Source organism: Megalops cyprinoides, chromosome 7, assembly GCF_013368585.1.
Source record: "Megalops cyprinoides isolate fMegCyp1 chromosome 7, fMegCyp1.pri, whole genome shotgun sequence".
In the NCBI taxonomy this organism is placed as follows: Eukaryota; Metazoa; Chordata; class Actinopteri; order Elopiformes; family Megalopidae; genus Megalops; species Megalops cyprinoides.
Genome location: NC_050589.1, coordinates 32,797,112 through 32,815,021, shown reverse-complemented (window position 1 = coordinate 32,815,021; position 17,910 = coordinate 32,797,112). Strand labels below are relative to the sequence as shown.

General features: G+C 42.8%; 1 protein-coding gene across 1 annotated transcript in view; it reads right to left on the bottom strand.

Annotated features, from left to right (window-relative positions):
• Positions 1–16,306, bottom strand: part of plxnb1a (plexin b1a) — a 78,059-nt gene extending 61,753 nt beyond the window's left edge. The window contains exon 1 of the mRNA XM_036532564.1: positions 15,839–16,306. The gene's annotated coding sequence lies outside the window, so the exon portion shown is untranslated. The remainder of the gene's footprint in view (positions 1–15,838) is intronic.
• Between the last annotated feature and the right edge of the window lie 1,604 nt (positions 16,307–17,910).

Sequence of the window (17,910 nt, the reverse complement as noted above, 5' to 3'; positions counted from 1 at the left end):
TGCTACCCATCCACAAATGCTTGTGTGGGCACTGTATGTGTACATTTTGCCATGCTGGCAGTTTGTGGGTTAACATTCCTCAGTCAAAGTGGCTCTGAAGGTTTCCCCTCTACGCTAACCAGACAACTGGAGCAAACAAAGTCCTTGGCATCCATGGCCAAGATCCTCAATTTAATTACAAAGTTCAGTAAAGAGGCATTTCGATATATATATTTTTTTCCATTTGATTTAACACTAAGTATATCCAGACCCCCTGACCTGGGTGAGCAGGAATGGCTGAATACGGAAAACATCTTTCGTTTGTCTGAATCTGAGGGTCCAGCCAGCGAATGCGGTAATTTAAGCCACTTTTCAGGTTCAATGAAAACATCTGGAGAATTCTGCCTGCGAGTATGGGCTCAACATCCTCTCATCAGCGATTTGTAAAAAAAAACTCCCAGAAAAACATCCTTCTGGGGAGACAAACCACAAGACTTTCATATAAAAATCAGAGAAGCATTATCTTCACTTCTCAGTGCCGACCAAGCTCTCATTGATGGCATCTCATTTGACCACACACAAAAAAAAAAGACACTAAGAGAACTCTGTTTCGCCATCAAACGTACAAGCAGGTTTCTCAGAACTGGAAAGGCCACACCAAATAAACAGCACTACTTCTCAGAACTTCCGAATATAATACTGTGCTACTTGCCATTAGCATTGATGGCCAGACAATAAATGAGGTTTGAACTTTGCATTACATTACTAAAAAACCCCCTGAACAGTCGTTAACCTGAACTTCCATGGCAATCTACAGTGCTGCGTGCTGACGAAAATTCCACTTTTCATGCAGTGACTGCGGGTTGAGTACCTCAGGGTACAACAGCAGTGCCTCAACCTTTGGGCAATTAGCCTCGCTTCTTGCCACTGCTCATTTCTGCCACTTTGACTTCTGACTTCCACAAGACCAGCTGAACTGAAGTGAAATTTCAAATGAAAAAGCCACTGCCACCTGTATAAGTATACTACACTGTAAGCTAAAAATGAACCTAGATGTTCATTTTTAGCTTACATTTTTAGCCCTTTATATTCGGGTTAACTCCAGGTTAAAAGGAGAGCTTGATTTTTTTTTTTTTTTTCTGCAGGGGTAGATTTAATGAAGTAGAGAAGAAGAATGACGCAAAGGAGGATGTGGGAGAGAAAAACTGAACAAAACTGAAACAGACAATGTGTTTTGAAAACATAACACTTAGGGCAAAGTTTATACTTGCCTGACATGTTCCCAAGGCCTAACTAAAATACTGCATCGGCTGGGGTCCACTGAATCACCCTTGTCACTTCAGAGAGCTATCTACTGCTCAAATGCAACAAGTTAGGAGAGTCAATCTCATGCAAAGACAGGATTAAACTGCAGTCTCCCATTGTTCTAACTTCAGTTTAACCATGAAAAACCTGCTGATCTTCACAGTATGGATCGCCTGATACACTGAGCACAGTGAATAGGATGAGCACTCCAGATGATTTAAAGATCACTGAATGTCACATTGATCCAAAACAACAACATGCCGTAGGGTCCTATTGGAAATAGCTTGCCAGACTAGCTGATGAAACATTACATTGAATGAACTGAATTAAATTACAAAGAATGGAGTGTTTTCATTGGCTGTTGGCAGTGCCAATTGTAAGCTCAGCTCATGAGACACAACACTGAATGTGATTCAGGTGAAAACTGGAATTACCAGAAGAATCACAGCTTCTTGGTGCTCACAAGAGAATTTAACATAACTCGTAAGTACCTTGTATGCTGCAAAATCTAGCCTTATGCTGAGGCAGGATTTCTTTGTGCATGTTCAGAGATTTTGAGATGTAATCATAGCAACTTTTTTGCAGACTTGTATGGGCTAGTCCTGGGGCTAAATAATGGTTAAGTGCCTATGGTGTGTTCTGAGAGGGTACATCTCAGCCTAATGATCTGACATCAGTTCAATCTGCTAGTGATCCTCCCACAGATTCAGCCATATATCAGCCAAGCTGCATGGTTTATAGGTTGGTAAACAACCATTAAATTATGCTGCTTCCTAATGACTCAGCTTCAGGATGGACATTCATGATTATATTAAGATACAGCATGTAAAGGGGAACTCCATTGAAACAAATTATTAACTACAACTTGTGCAGGCTCACTGATACTTACGTTATGCAGATGGACAAAAAAGCAGTTTCAGAGCATGGTATGAACCATCTGAATGATTTAAAAACCAGTGAATCTGTGCAGTTTAGTCTCCATTTGAGACAAATTGAGGATGTGCTTTGGTTCTGTCATACTGGGTCTGCTAGACAAAGACAAAAGAGGGCAAGAATACAAGTTAACTGTATTAAAGGTAAGAAGCAATATATGAAAATATTGATTTTTCCACAAAGACCTGCTTTATATGGAACAGGAGGTGTGGGACAATCAACCTGCGTTCTACGTTTGGGTTGCAGACCAAGAAGAAAGATGGAAATATCGATTCACTTTTTGCAATCTTGGCCACTTTTGTTTTCTAGTTGGAGCCAATCAATCAACGGAAGCTGGTTCGATAGAAATGGATTTACAATCTGACTCAATAAAAGCTGAACGGGTCATTGAACTGACAGTTAAGGTCCCATGTGGATGTGTGAGTCAACAAAGAGCTAAGCAAAAAGGGTGTGTTTGTGACAATACAGTTAGACAGTTTCCAGTGAGACTTTTAGATAAAAATAAAATGTATCAAGTTTGACAATTTACAAGTAACACTTGAGCGGGGAAGCATATTGCAACCCAGCACAACTGGGCAACGTGACTAGGAGATGTTGCTTTTTAAAGTACACCGTCTGCTCTACTAAATTGCCTCCACCAAACTGCAATAAATAAAGTTAATCCAACAAAATTCCATCCACTGAGGTCGTTCCTAGGGTTTCACAATATGCGGAGTGTGCACAGTTATGTAACGTATGTGTACGGTAGTATATACTGTGATTTCTGTATGTGTATCATCAAATTATATATGAACCCAATTGCTGGGCCACACTGTTGACATGACCCAGGCCGTGAATTCAGGGGTGGTCAAATAAAACCTTCAATTCCATTCAGCCCCCACAGATGTGTGCGTGTGCATTTCTGGGAACATAAATATGTGTGTGTGTATGCGCATTTATTTTCCACCTACATCCAAGCAAACCTGGAGTTAACCCTTCAGTGGCAGTGACGTCCCCTGCCAAGACAGTCACTGTGCATTGGAACACTTGGGAAACATTCCTTTTGTATGCGGTGAGTTTCCCTATTTCCCAAGGGAGTGCTCACCCTGACACTAGGCAGTTATAGGTTCCATTCTCAGCCCAGTCATATCAAACACACGGTAAAAAGCCTGTCTGAATTGAAGCCATTGAACCCTATCACAGACAGTATCTCCAACCCTCTGGCCCACCCACGACTTCTAAGACAGTTAAAAGGTGAATTGGCATTCAGGATGTAATGTTCCACTTCACTTCTACACACACAGTGACAAAAAAATACACGAGCCTGAAGAAGCTTCAGACGGAACAAGAACGCAAACCCGAACCTTCCACCAGGCTGGCGTCTACATATGCATACTTACTACCCCCGCTTCCTTCCCATCTACCTTCGGTCATTTGCACAGCTGTCTGGGTAGGCATGGGTAAAATCTCAATTAGCTGTAATCAGAACATCATCAGAAAAATAAACAGGATGAGAGACACATCCTCTGCTCTGTTTTCATTCATTTAGTCTGACTGGGCGGAAGGAACAAGGCTGATGGGTGCGAGACAGGCCGTGTTTCACCAGTGGGCTTCCAAATTAGAATAAAGCTCGTATGTGTCTGCACGGCCAAGTAACCAGCTTTGTCAAAAGTTTCGGTTTAAAGGTTAACACAAATCACTAGTAATGGAGGAGAGAGAGAGACTTGAATGAATCCTATGATGGGTGGAGCTGCCATTTACTGTCAATCACTGAGATGTATAAACCAATCAACAGACTTCACAGGGCATATCAGTGAGTCCACCCATGCTTGGTGCCCTTTCAGGTGACTCATTTTAACGTTTTCATAGTGAGACTGGCCTTCCAAAGAAGCAGATAAATTGAAGCTGTGCGCATCAATCTGGTGACTCACTTTCAGCTGAACAATCAAGTTCCTGATAGGGGAAGTTCATGTGATCTGGAGGAGGTTGCTATTCAATAATCAAACTGTTGAGGAGAGTAATATAAAATACTGAAATTATCTCATAGATATGGTCTGATAGGGTAAGGGAATTCCCTTACCCTACAGGAAAAAACAAAGAAAGGAATGCTTGTTTAAAGGGAATCCCAATGGTTCAGAGTTAAGTCACCATGAACCTTGATTAGGGCAAAAATCAATCAAGAGGACACTGACTCCCGCTTGCGAGCAGAATCCGCATGTTGGCCGTGAAGAGATATGTCTGTCAAATTTAATCCCATTTCCCACAGAAAGAGGATTACCATTAGCCTTCCATCCCTGATCCACTCCCGAACTCCATCCTCTTTCCACAGTCAATAAGGTTAAGACGAGAGTGGTGAGAAAGGCTGACCGGGTGGACTCGGCGATACGCTTTTCTCCAGACGTCCGTAACCCTGCGCTTTAATCCGATTCTCAGTAGGATTAGACGCCAGTCTTGCATTTGATCATGCCCTGAATTCAAACACACACCCGGGGGATTACACTGCTATTTCATGTAGCCAAACAGACATTATATATAGGTCTTCCCACATTTATCAGTCTTAAACATGGCAAGCCTGTGTTAACGATGAGGCCCATTGTATCCAGTTCACATATCTAGCAATCCAGTTTGATCATCTGATCATTGGCACGTAGTAGTTAAGGCCTTAACCGGTACCCGTTAATATGACAAAGGGCTGCTGTTTTTGTCATGAGATGTTCCTCCACTGCTCATCTGAGTAAAGAATGTTGCTTGAACCCATGAGTCAACGAGGGCAAATACCTTTGCCCTTCACATGTGACCACTCCCGTCCTGGTCATTTAGACTGCATAGTGTTCGGAGCAGGCCTGCGCTGTGTAAAAAAAGGAGTTATCCAAAAGTGACACAACACGCATGGATGAGCAGAAAAGAAAGACCTAATTAACATCTGGCATTAGCAGAGCGCTACGGCCCATTAAATGGGCTGTAGTGGCTGTCGGATATGCCACGTTTCAGCTCATTTCTCATTCCAAAATGTCAGATTCCGGGGCGCTAACTGTACAGTAAATCTTAAGCACGGCTTCTGCCTTTCAGTTCATTTGCCGCTGAGCTTAAGTGAGTGTGTGATGAAAAACAAGCCTCTCCCCATGTCATATTCATACAGTACTTTTTTTTTAGGTGGGGATCCAGAGTTGGCCAGCAGGAGAAAGCAAAGCGCAAACAGTAGGCCTGATTTTTTCTTACCCCATTCAACACAGCGGAAGACTTCCTTCCAGATCACCAGAGCACAGCAACAGCTCAGCTGTGGTGGGGCACTGCGGGCTGAGCTCACCAGCACCTGCTCCTTGGCGGATCGCTCGGCCCGTCTACATTTTTTTTTTTTTTTTAACGGAAGGAATGTTAATGGCTGCATTTCAGATAGCTGCCCTTGCTCAGCCCAGCCGCAATCTGGAGGCCGAAGACAGGCTGCAAACGGTACAAAGCTTCTTCACCCCTTATCTGAGGTATCCAGTGGGCTGCCATATCAAGAGAGGCCCCACCTTACAATTTAAGGCTAATGCATTTCAAAACAGAGAGAAACAAGGACACAGGAAGGAGGTGGATGTTGAGCAAGTTCAAGGTTTTAATGTGTGTGTGTGTGTGTGTGTTTCAGACCATGGTATCTGAACAGATAGGGATTGTTCCACTTAAGAGGGGGTCAACCCACGCACTGAAATTGATTAAAGTTACTTCATTCCCCATCGCACCAGTGGATCAAACTGCTGCACATACTTTACACACCCCTTTTTATGGGCATATTTTTAGCCGGACAGCTGTCCACACTCTGTGTGACGTAGCCTAAGGGTGCCGGGCATTAAACCCTGTGAGAGGGGCTGGGTTCAGGCAAAACCCACCCCCCAAAACATCACCTGTTTCTCAGAAGGAATCTTTATGGGTTGCGTGGGGGGAAGGAGAGGTCAGGCTGGCCTCCCAACAACCAGACCCCCCGCTGGAGAGAAATACAGCCACCGTTCATTTCCACCAGATTAAAGCCGGCGGGGCGTGGAGGTGGAAAAGCTTATTCCTGGTAAGCAAAACACTCGAGTTTGACATTAATGAAAAGGCTTATTTACGAAGCCTCTGGGCCCTGGCGGACACGCAGGTCCGCAGTATATCAAGGTTTCCGCCCGGAGGGAGGGAGGGGGCCGAGCCAGCTGCAGGGTGTGAAGGACAACCCCCCCCACTCCCGCCTCCCCAACCCCCCCGCACAAGAGAATGAAAACAAACCAAGGCTTTCATTATATGTGGGACCATTTTCTAAAAAAAGTCCGCATCCTGGGTGATCTCAGCAACAAGAGGCACTGCTGTGAACTGCCTCGGCGTATATAAAGGGCCTTCACCCACTTTAAGTCAACACAGTGAATGCACTGGGCTTGGCAGCACTTAACCCCCAACAGACCAGAGTAAAGGATTTCAACCAAAAGAGGGATGTTCTTCTTGGCATCACGGATCAAAACAGTGCGGTAAAAGGCTTCAGATTTGAAAAAAGAGGGGGCAGAAACCAGTAATTACAGGTCAGCTGTGATGGACGAACTGGATTGCTTCCTGTAATGTTTAAGTAAGAGCACTGCTCACTTCCTGTCATTAGGAGGACTCCTGCTCTGAACGCGAACAGCTTTTGGTTCAGTAACTCAAATCAAACCAAGCCTCAATGCTGAAGCCTAAAGCTATCAGGAAACAAAGGTAATGTGGAATGTGCAGACACGCAATACTGACCATGACCCTCAGAGCAGCTCGTGATCAGAGCCTGTTAATCAAGGACAATACAGCACAAACTCTGTGTTCCTTTGGCAAAGGAGTTCTTGTTGCGGTTTCAAGTTGTTGAGGATTTGTCACTGTGTGACAAGGAGTTCTAATGATGGAATGTTTGTTTGCAGGGACAGAATGTCAAGTGCATGAAGTTCAACATCTTGTTAAAGTAGACACTCTTTGATCACATGAGTACACCAATACCAGAGAGGTCCTTAGCCACTGATAGTGATATGGAACTGTGACCTGTGTGGGACCGATACTGCACTTGTGTGCAGGGTGGATTATGGGTGAAGTGAGTGTGTCAGCTGTGGCCTTGCTGAGTGCACAGCATGTCCAGGACCAAGACTGGACACTGATCCCACCCAGGGCTGACAGACTCTCAACAAATTGCATTGTAAGTCCCTAAGCTTATGCCTAGTAAATTATTCCAAATATCGCATGAGGGGAGAGCAAAAGAAGAGACATATCTTACAGAAAAAGAGTTTTGAGTATAAAATTTAAAATTTGATCGGCTGACACCTAATCCATTTTTTCAGCACATTCAACACTTCTTATTCTACTCCTGAACCTGCCACAGTGCTCCTTCTTTTTTCCATATTAAGTTGTGACATTATTCCATATTTTAACAATCTAAATTAATTTAACCTGTCAGTGGGAAAACCATTACAGTTCTAGCTATCCACATATTCATAAAGCAAGACCCAGTACGGCCTCACAGTAAATTCACTCCATGATGGCACTTTGTTATTCTAGTTCTCTAAACCAATCATCTAAGGTTGACCAATCAAACAAGTTCACGTCAACATGTGCAATTATTGCCGCACTACAAACGAAAGCTTGGGATGGATACTTAACCTAAATTATAGCATGGCCTGTGGCACTGATACAACATGTTATGGCAGAAGGCCATGGGCCATTGCTGTTTTTGCTCAAGTGACACCTCCTAACAGTCCAAAAATGTTCTCAGTACAAAAACATCAATCATGTTTGTTGAGTGAATCCAAGCCCAAAGGCACAGGAGAATACATTAAACCCTCTGCGAACCCTTCACCAGTTACCTGCGCTTTCTGCAGTGCACACCTCCATTCATCCTCATGGCAACAGTCTGGGATGAAGCAGGTCTTTCCTTCTCCAACAGAAGCCCTGAGATTTCTGGGTGACTGCCCTGCCTTGGCAGTGGAGCTTTGGGAGACTTTTTCAAACAGAGCTGCCCCACTCCCAAGATTCCATTTTTCTGCTTAGCAACTACATGGTCCATCAGTGGTCCAAATAATGCTATGGACACAACTGACCACCACACAACAAATTTAAAAAAAGCCTCTAAATCTTCATGGTCATCATCTTCCATGCCATTTACTCCCATCAAAAGCCATCCAACATTGTCCGTACTGCATTACATGAACTTGAGCAAAGTTGAAGTGACAAAGTAAAGTGCTATTCAGTTCTGTATATTGACCACGTCTTCCCTCTCAACCCAGCTTTGCATCTCTCATCAGCTAACACGGGATGCTAAACATTCAGCGAGAATTTTGTAATATGTTTCACATCTATAGAACTTGCCCTCTTCAATGGCGTCCAATTGGAGAACCACACAATTTTAGTCCAAATGTTAAACAAAAAACTCCTTGATTTCAGGCTCCCTCATGCTGGAACACGTGTACACGTGGATGCCAGGTGTCAGAACAAAGACAGAATAGAATAAACTCAAAAAGCCGCTGAAACCACTTTCGAACACGGCGTTGACATTTGACCCACACTGGTTTTGAGTGACTTGAAGGTCATAGCTCCTACCACCCCCCGCCCCCTCCCAACTGGCCTCCTGGGCCCCCCAGTGCAAGAATGCACCATGCAGGGACAGCTGTTCCACCACTGACAGCAGGGGAGAACACTCTAAGCTCCTCCTCCCTCTTCCTCTGCCCCCGCCTCCACCTACCCCTGGCATCCCAGCCCTCTCTCCAGTCAGACACTCATTTTATTGGCCGATGCTGCAACAGAAGCAAAAGAGGACTTGCCTGAGGTTTGCCCCCCCCCCCCCCCCCCCACGAGATCCTAGCAAAGGGATCCAAGCTCTTATCAGCTGTGACTGGTACTGCTGTCAAAAAGGCTGAAACCCTGAAGATATAATTATAGCTTCACAATGCATTCCTGCATTTTGTTACTCAATAAGATGGCTTGTGTAATAAACCTGTGGAAATTATCAGCAGAAATGAACATAGGATTTGGTTTGAATGATTATAGGGATCCTTTGAAGCATGCATGCATGTTAGCATTGATTCATTAAAATGAGTGTTATCATAATCCCTGTATTAAAAAATGACATTAGTGGATTTCACCCACACCAGGGCTATTGGGTAAAGTGTTCAAATCAATCCAACAGAACTATGTCCACATCTGGTCCAGGATTACCGATTAAGATGGGACTGACAGCTTCCTGTATATTAATCTTTTTACACACACACACATATAAATATGTATATATATATATATATATATATATATATATATATATATATATATATATATATATATATATATATATATATATATGTATGTATATGGATTTTACAAGGGATTTAACATCTTGGCCACACTTTCAACCCCCACACCCATTCGCCTATATAAGATTAGGGGCTGCTTTGATTCTCTGATAAAAGCAAGTGCCCACATTCACTATGATCGTAGTCCATTTACCAGCAACATCATAGGATCTCCTCTGCAGCTCTGGCGAAGGCTAAAAAAACAACAGTATCCAATACACTACTTCATTTCACATCTGAACTGCGAAGCCAGGTGTGAGTCACAGGTGGGAATCAGGCGGAAGGAAATGTAGTGTTGAGTGTTTTCCAAAAACACTTTTGTGCTGGTCTCTGGAGTTGAATGAGACGCCTTGTGTTCAAAGCGTAATATTTTAACTTCCCAGCTGATTTAATTCAATTTAGATGCTTACACCACAATGAAACCAAGATGCTACACAAATAAGATAATAAATTACTAACACTCAAAGGAATTGGATTCGAAAAACATTACTACTTTCGTCTGCTAAAACTGCAAATGCTTTACTTTCCAATTTGTTCTAATCAGACAATAATGTTGGTGAATCAGAGGACGTGGCCCTCTGCACAATATGGCCTCAGTTTACCGCAAAGGTGCTCAGCAGATCCAGGGCCCCTGCTGTGAGACTGTGTGACTCATGAGGACCGTGTCTAATTAATGAACATCTCGCTCTGAGAGCTGCGCCAGCACACCACTCTGCTCAGCATCCAAACAATGCTCACAACTGAGCAGGAGGAAGAAACATTTTAAACCAGTAAACCGCTCACACCTCCAGGTACAGGCTGTCTGGTTATTACCCCACCACCAGATCTCCATTACCTTACTGTAGTGATTATTTGGATGACACAGTTTCCTTCCCTACTTAGTGCTTGTTGAAAAGAAGCTATTTGAAGGTCTCTGAGAGTTCTCAAAAAAATAATCAGCAGTGTACCTTACAGTTACTATTTCTCAGATTACTACAGAAACTACGTCAAAATGTAAGTGATATTAAGCATTCAAATAGTACTTGAAAAATAATGCCAATGTTTGCTTGGACACACCTAACTGGCTGTTGCAGGACAGATTTATATATGCATGGTATTGTATGTTGCACCCATATTACTTTCCCCAGGTTGTATACTTTTCCTAGAAGCCCTCTAGGTGCTTACAGCAGAGCAGAGGAGGAAGAGATGGCACAAGTCCTCATGAAACGAAAGTCGGGAGGAAGAACATGCTTCTCTGCCATGGATACCCATTCCGTTCTCATCATTTAGCTTAGTCATATGTTCAAAGAAGTTGTTTTGGAGAAGTGGATGTCTGACTTAGGGACTGACCAATCGAAGCGTTCTTCAGGGCTGATGCCAGAGACAAGGCTAACCTGTTACCTATAGACTGCCTCATTTTCTCATTGTTGTGTGTGTGATTTCATCCATACACTGAACAAATGCTATATGCAATGCAAAACAAACAGAAAAAAAATCAAAAAACACTGCACTACAGTCACAGTACCCTGACAAAGACACCAACTGTGCCTAAAGCATTGGTCTTTTCTCCATTGTTCTTTATTATCAGTTTACCAGCTATTATTAAATCCTTTATCCACTTCGGTTGTGCCTTCTCCCTCTCTCTAATTAGCCATTACATTACACTAGCACAAAAATTAAATGATGATTCAGTACTGCTCAGAAACCAATGTGGTCATAAAAATAAACAAACAAAAAACATTTATTCAAGCATAAATATACCTCCTGAAACCTCTTCAGTGAGTTTAGCTTCAATTTACACTATACATGTTATCCACTACATCTGGTGGCTTAAAATTTCTTTTTCACACGACAATCCTTAACGATCTTATCAAGTCAGTTCTAAGAAAAGTTATTAAATGTTGCATTTAGGCTGTGGGGGAGGGCCAGAGGGCCATTCCAACCCTAATTCCCAAAAAAGCAGTCATCTAAAATTCCATCACCTTTAACGTCAAAATAAAAGTCCTTTTTTTTCCCCCTCATGGTCCTTCTGACAGAAAAATATGATAAATGGCTGCTACTCCTCAGGGAAGTGTTGTACAAGGTCACAGCATGTGGCTTTTCAGTGGCTTTCCAGCCCAATTCCCACCCAAGTAGCACTGCAGGCTCCTCTCTGACTGAACTGAATGTCTGAGGCCTGATCTTCGTGGGGGTACAACAGGGGTGACCCTTGGGAGAAACAGCTCATTGTGCTGACAGACTGTCTCTGCCAATAGTGGCATAGCTGTCAAATTCCATGACATCAGATGTCCCTAAAGCCACTCCAACTGCTAATCGTGGACTGCCAAAATGCCTTGTCAATGGGAAAAATGTTGAGAAAATGAGGCTTCATTTTTAATTACTGCATTGATTTCTGTGACTTGCTGTTGTCTTGATGGTGACTGATGATCACTTGCCGTAAAGTCAAGTAAATGGCGAACTGGCTGCTGAAACATGTTAAGCGGAAATAACACTTTCAAATTAACGGGACATGAAATGTATGGTTTAAAATAAATCTACTTCGTCACCTAAAAACCCAAGATGTAAGTTAATAAAGCCTAGGGTGTCGTCTGAGCCATTTTATACCTCTAAAGTGGAAATAACTGTGTTTCTTTTTGTAGTGCTGAAGCAAAAATGTTCACGAAGCAACCTCATGTGGTTGTGTTCATCTTTACTCCTGCTACAGTATGTTATTAATATGAAAACCTCATCAAGAAAACCTGCCATTAATATGAAACTAGCGGAGTCTCTGTGTGACAGACTTCCCTTTGCCATCATGCGCTCTTTCACCAACGTCTGTGCCGCCCTGCTGGGTTCTCAGTTCATCACTCCAGAGGCTGCACTATGCACACAGCTGCTGCTGGAGTCTTTCCTATGTCACTCTGCGTGCCCCTCGTGTCTGCCTTTAATCTGCAGTCAGCCAGTATTATGGTAAATTAACACTGCCAAAGTCATTAAACTGCAAAATACAAATCTACATAACTTGGTCTGGTGGCCAGGGCTACAAAATGGGATGGGGAAACCCACTATATCAAAGACTAAAATCCATAAGGTACTAAAAATAAAAATATAAAAAAAACAATACCTCAGCCAAATGAAAATGCTATCAAAGATGATTAATGACATCAGATCGGACGAATGACTTACCACTGTCACTGATTATGGCCCACTCCTGCAAATGTGACAAATTTCATTATGAAAATTCTGCATGACAAGTACAATGACACTAGGCACAGAGAGGCAAAAATACTTCAAAGGGGCTCACAGACACAAGCAGCACACAGGCTGTCAGAAGAGACTGAAGCCACTGCACTGAATCAATGAGCTGCAAGTGGGTTCAGAGAACTGGAACAAATCCAGGCTAGCCATAGCCCTAAATGGACACAATTTCAATGAGAGAAACATGGCTCAGGCTACTGTAAAACCAGCTAAGGTCTGGACACAGCTGACTCTCAATCACATAACATTCTCAACAGACCTCTGTGTGAATATGGCACTCATCAAACAACACAGGACCAGACCAACAGCTGCCAACTCTACAAATGGCCTACAGAATCTGTAACATGAGTGAAAAAATGCAAGGTGTTTCCTTGGCCCGTGGGTTGAAATACTGAAATGCTTTGCAAAACATGAGAAGGATACTCAACTGCACTGTACAAGTGCTTTTAGGCTAATATATCCTGAAGTTTACTGGATCAGTAGGCAAAGCATAATTCCAATGAGCAGGACCCAAGAGAGAAAAAAAGTGTGCCAACTCAGAAGGAAAAAAATGTGTTTAATCCCCTGCTAAACTCATCCATCTTAAACCTTAAACACATCTGTTCATATTCTCACCTCGCATTCCCCTGATCTTACAGCTTTTCAAGTGCAGGGATAACATGTTTAAGCTTCCATTATGATTATGGAAAACCATAGCGAGGATCAGAAACCATCTTTTCAGGAATGTCAGGATATTGATGAGAATGCCAGATGCCAGGGAGGCAAAGGTCAGGGGATCGTGCGGCCAGGCGAACGTCAACGCTAACTTTGAGCTTGCAGAAGATATGGGACTTGGCCTTGAACCATCCACCTTCACAGAGCAACCCTCCCATCTCCACCTAGAGAAGGGCTGTTTTTGTTTTCTTCTTATTCAGGAGTACTCCCCATTCCATGAAAGACCTTGAACAGAGAACTTAAAAGGAGGCTTTCAACTTTGTTTGGAATGATTGATCGGCGCTTGTGGTTTGGGCCGTAACAGGGACAGGAACAGGCCAGAAGCTGGGAGCGGAGCAATGAGGACAGAAACAAAAACACTATGGGAAGCGGAGTCGAAATCGGTTGAAAATTCCTCCTGAAAGAACACAGCTGAAAGCATAGCATGTGATCCAACACAAACAGCACCCACAGCAGGGCAGGTTAGATGGCTCCTTACACCGCCACCTCTCACAGGGATGCAAAGGAGCCCCGCATTATCGCATACACCAAACATAGCTCCTACAGTAGGTCCATCCATCTTAAATGTCTATTCGGAACTGTTTCAAATTGTACAATTTGAGGCATATGCAAATACTGCACATGAAATGGAAATGTCACTGATGAAAAATTAAGAGTTCTCTCTTGGCTAGAAAAGTTCAAACCCAGACCATGACATTTTTTCTGCTACCATTTATTCCCAGTGTTGGGGAGTAGTGAACTACATGTAATTAAACTAGTATTTAACTACATTTTGCAATAGCTTGCTGGTAGTTCAACTACATTCATATTTGCATAGTGATTCAAGTAGTTAAATTACTTTTTTTTTTTTTTTGCCATTTTTGGTGTAGTTAACTACTGAAACTACAAACAATTTTAGGTCATAAAAAGCTAACATTCCTTGCACTTTCCCATGAATCGTGGGGTATTTTATTTATTTATTTATTTATTTATTTGGTTTATGTATGACCTGTGAACAAGTGGGCACTTTTTGCAATAAACTCAATTGAGTGGCATTTTTTGCTGGCATGTGACTTTTTTGTATTAGATTTTGTTATAATTTCGTATCACATGTACATTGTCAGTTTGATCATTTTTTTCACAAGTTTGAACTACTTTTTCTAAGTAGCTTTAGTTAATCAAACTAGATGTCTCCCTAGGGTAGCTTTGCTGTAGTTCAACTTCTTCCAGTGTTAAGTAATTAGTATCTTGCAAAGCAGATTCCCCAACACTGTTTATTCCCACAGGAGGCTAACAGTTTTTGTGTTTTTGAACATAATAAAATATAATGCCAAAATTTAGCCTAATACAGGAAACATATCATGCATAAAAAGTGTATCTGAGTTAGTTTCACGTTTGCGTTTATGTGCTTAACAGCTGACAGAGCAATCAGTAACCAAATTAAATGGGCTAACCGAGAATGAGACAGGCGTGTAAAAGCGCAATCACAAATCTGCTAACGGCAAAAGTACCGTACTCCCCAGCCTACACTTAAATGGAGAAAAATCGTCCTACTTACAAATTTTGTACCATTTTTTCGAACCAGCAGTCAAAACACATCTGCTCAGCAGTGACGTCTGCTGGACAAAATTAGACAACAAAGCCGCTACATAGGAGCACCCCGCTGTGGGTAAGTGACTCGCTGAGTAACTGCAGCACCACCCCATTTTACACTTCCCACCTGAGGTAATAAAGGGCGCAGCAGATGGGGTTTTAGGAGAGGAATCGTTAAATACATGAGTGGATGATCAAATTCATTCCAAACGGAGTATGCCTGCAGCAAAGAAACAAGAATGAAGTGTTCAATTTGAAAGCGATGTCGAAAATCTACACATTCCGAAAGGAAACCTACACATATGCACATTAAATGATTTACGTGGGTCTGAGAAATGTTTAGATACTAATTTTTTTTCTTTCTTTGTTTTGCCCAAAAGTGTCGAACCAGAAAAAAATAGCATGCCGCTGGAGCATACCTCGCCTAACTACGGAGATACGTGACCGCACACTTTGCCATAGCCGATTCCAGAAATAAAAAGTACAAAACCTAAGTTCCCCATTGCGAAATTAACCTTTAACCCTGCAAAATAAAATACGATCTGAACTGTAGCTAGAAATAACAAGTGTTTCAAGGTTAGCACGTCCGTTCTGCTTTAAATGTCGACACATCTAGCTATCTTGCAAGCAAGTGGCAAGTTAACTCCACAGTTTAAAAATACATGAAGTGAGGTATTACTGTGACTGGTCTGTTGCGATGAACCGTAACTTTTACGTTTAAAGCTCAAATTCCAATGTCACTTTTCGAAGAAACGTGGCCACCAGCCCTGCGTGTTACAGGCTAAATTATTAAAAGTCACTAATGACACGGTATAATTGCACAAACATCTGCCTACCTTAATACGTGCGAGGATGAAGTTTCCAAATCTTCCGTATCCTTTTTTAAATGTTATTTATTTTTGCCATGGCTCCCCACTTCAAAGGCAATCCATGTGTGGCAGATTTGGGGTTATCGCTTCCTAATCCAATTTGACAGCAACCGCAAACCTTTTTAACTCCGACCAAAATGCTTCCCCAATTGCCAATGTAATTCCAGGCATAACGTTACAAAAAATCCCAGTCTCTGACAGATTTAAAGCACCGATATTAAGTTTCGTTCATGTTACTTGAGAATGTCTATTCGGTTCCAAATTCTTTTTTTTTTTCCTGTTTTCTGTTTACAATGATAGACTTTGCAAAGCAAATAGCTTCGCCTTTTTCTCTCTAGTGAGACAGGACTGGCAGATTGTGTTCCGCGATATCACATGTAGCCGGCGCACACAGTAGCTAATACAAATGAATAGATTTCGGAGGGCAGATTACATCAGTAAACGTGCCTCCCATGGTTAAAAGGGGCCGGAACACATCGCAGCGCTGGATATGCTCCCGTGACAGACGGACCCCCTTGATCTGGCTCGCTCTCACATACGTGTTTTTCTTAAAGGGGCAACGGATGGATTTCCTCGTAGGGGAGCGCAAAGGGCACGTTGGTCATTTGTTGCCGTCTGGCATTTACCTCAAAAAACCACCCGAGTCGCAATGGTATAAATGGTATGGCATCGGTTATAAAATGTAGAGATTCAAATAAGTAAGAACGCCTCAACTTGAAGCAACTATTCCATTAAAGTCCTATTTTTTAATTTCATGTCCATGAGTGTCCTTCAGTTTACCCTGAAACATGACCCGGATTTATAGGCAAATATCATCCCTTTCCAAGGAATTCCACCCACCCCCAAACATGCCCTTCAAGTATAAAGCAATCTGCTATATAAATAGATAAATAATGTGCTAAATCTCCACAGTTCACCCCTTCCTTCTTCTTCCTCCTGGCACTCCCTCTGTCAATATCTATTTGCAAAGTGATCAAATGAAGTTGTGGCCTTGTTTAACTAAGATAACTATAAAAAACAGAACAAAGGCATTTGGTTTAGCAAAATGTATTTGTATATGTGTGTGTGTGTGTGTGCGTGCATGCGTGTCTGTGTGCGTGCGTGTGCGTGTATGCGTGGGAGGATAAGTGACAGATAAACCGAGGTTGGGCAAATAATGAGAGAGCAGTATTTATGAATTCCTCCAGCCTGGTCTGCATCTGAGCCCAGCTCTGCATTCAGAGCGCGGGGGCACGGAGGCGTGGGGGGAGGCTGTGTGAATGGGCGTGCCTGTCCTTCAAAGCTGCACTGCATTCAGGCCCCAAACACTGACCCATTCATCCCACGCCAGATCCCGGGACGTCACGCTGAATATCAACTGCCATCTTAACAGGCCACTTTTAAGGGCCAGAGGGTGATCCCACTGAGCAACCTCACACCCCGCTGTAATAATGAACGCACACACTGTGCACGGTCCATCTACAGGTGCTGGCAAGTGTGCTTTTACTGAAATTATTTTGTCGAATATTCAGTTGCACACTCTCCCTGCTATTCCCTTGCAACCATACTCACCCCCACTTGCAGCTGACAAAAAAAACACCTGCAAATGAATGTAAAAATGGAAAATGTGAGCCACGCTGATCTAATGACATTTGGGAGCCCAAGCATTCTTGTCCAGGTTATTGGAGGAGGGATATGGAACCCTGGTACCAAGTAGAGAGACGGGTCATCAAGGTCAAGCACAAGACCCTCAGATGCAACTGTCATGGTGAAAACTGAAAGGAAATAAAGCTGCCTGAGGACAAACACCTGCAGGTCAGAGTTTAGGACTGAAAATCAGAGAGAGGGTGGGATGAGAGGTACACCACCACCAGTGCAACAGGAAAAGGAATGTTCATATTTGGTTTATATACTGTACATCATTTGCTAGTTTGGAATGTTTGAGGAAAATAGGTGTGGTTTAATTCACCAGTTTTAATTCAACATCCCCACAGGAACAATAGTGCCCCCGGCAGGAAAGCAGAGAACCTTAAGCCCAAGCACAGATGCATGGTGGATGC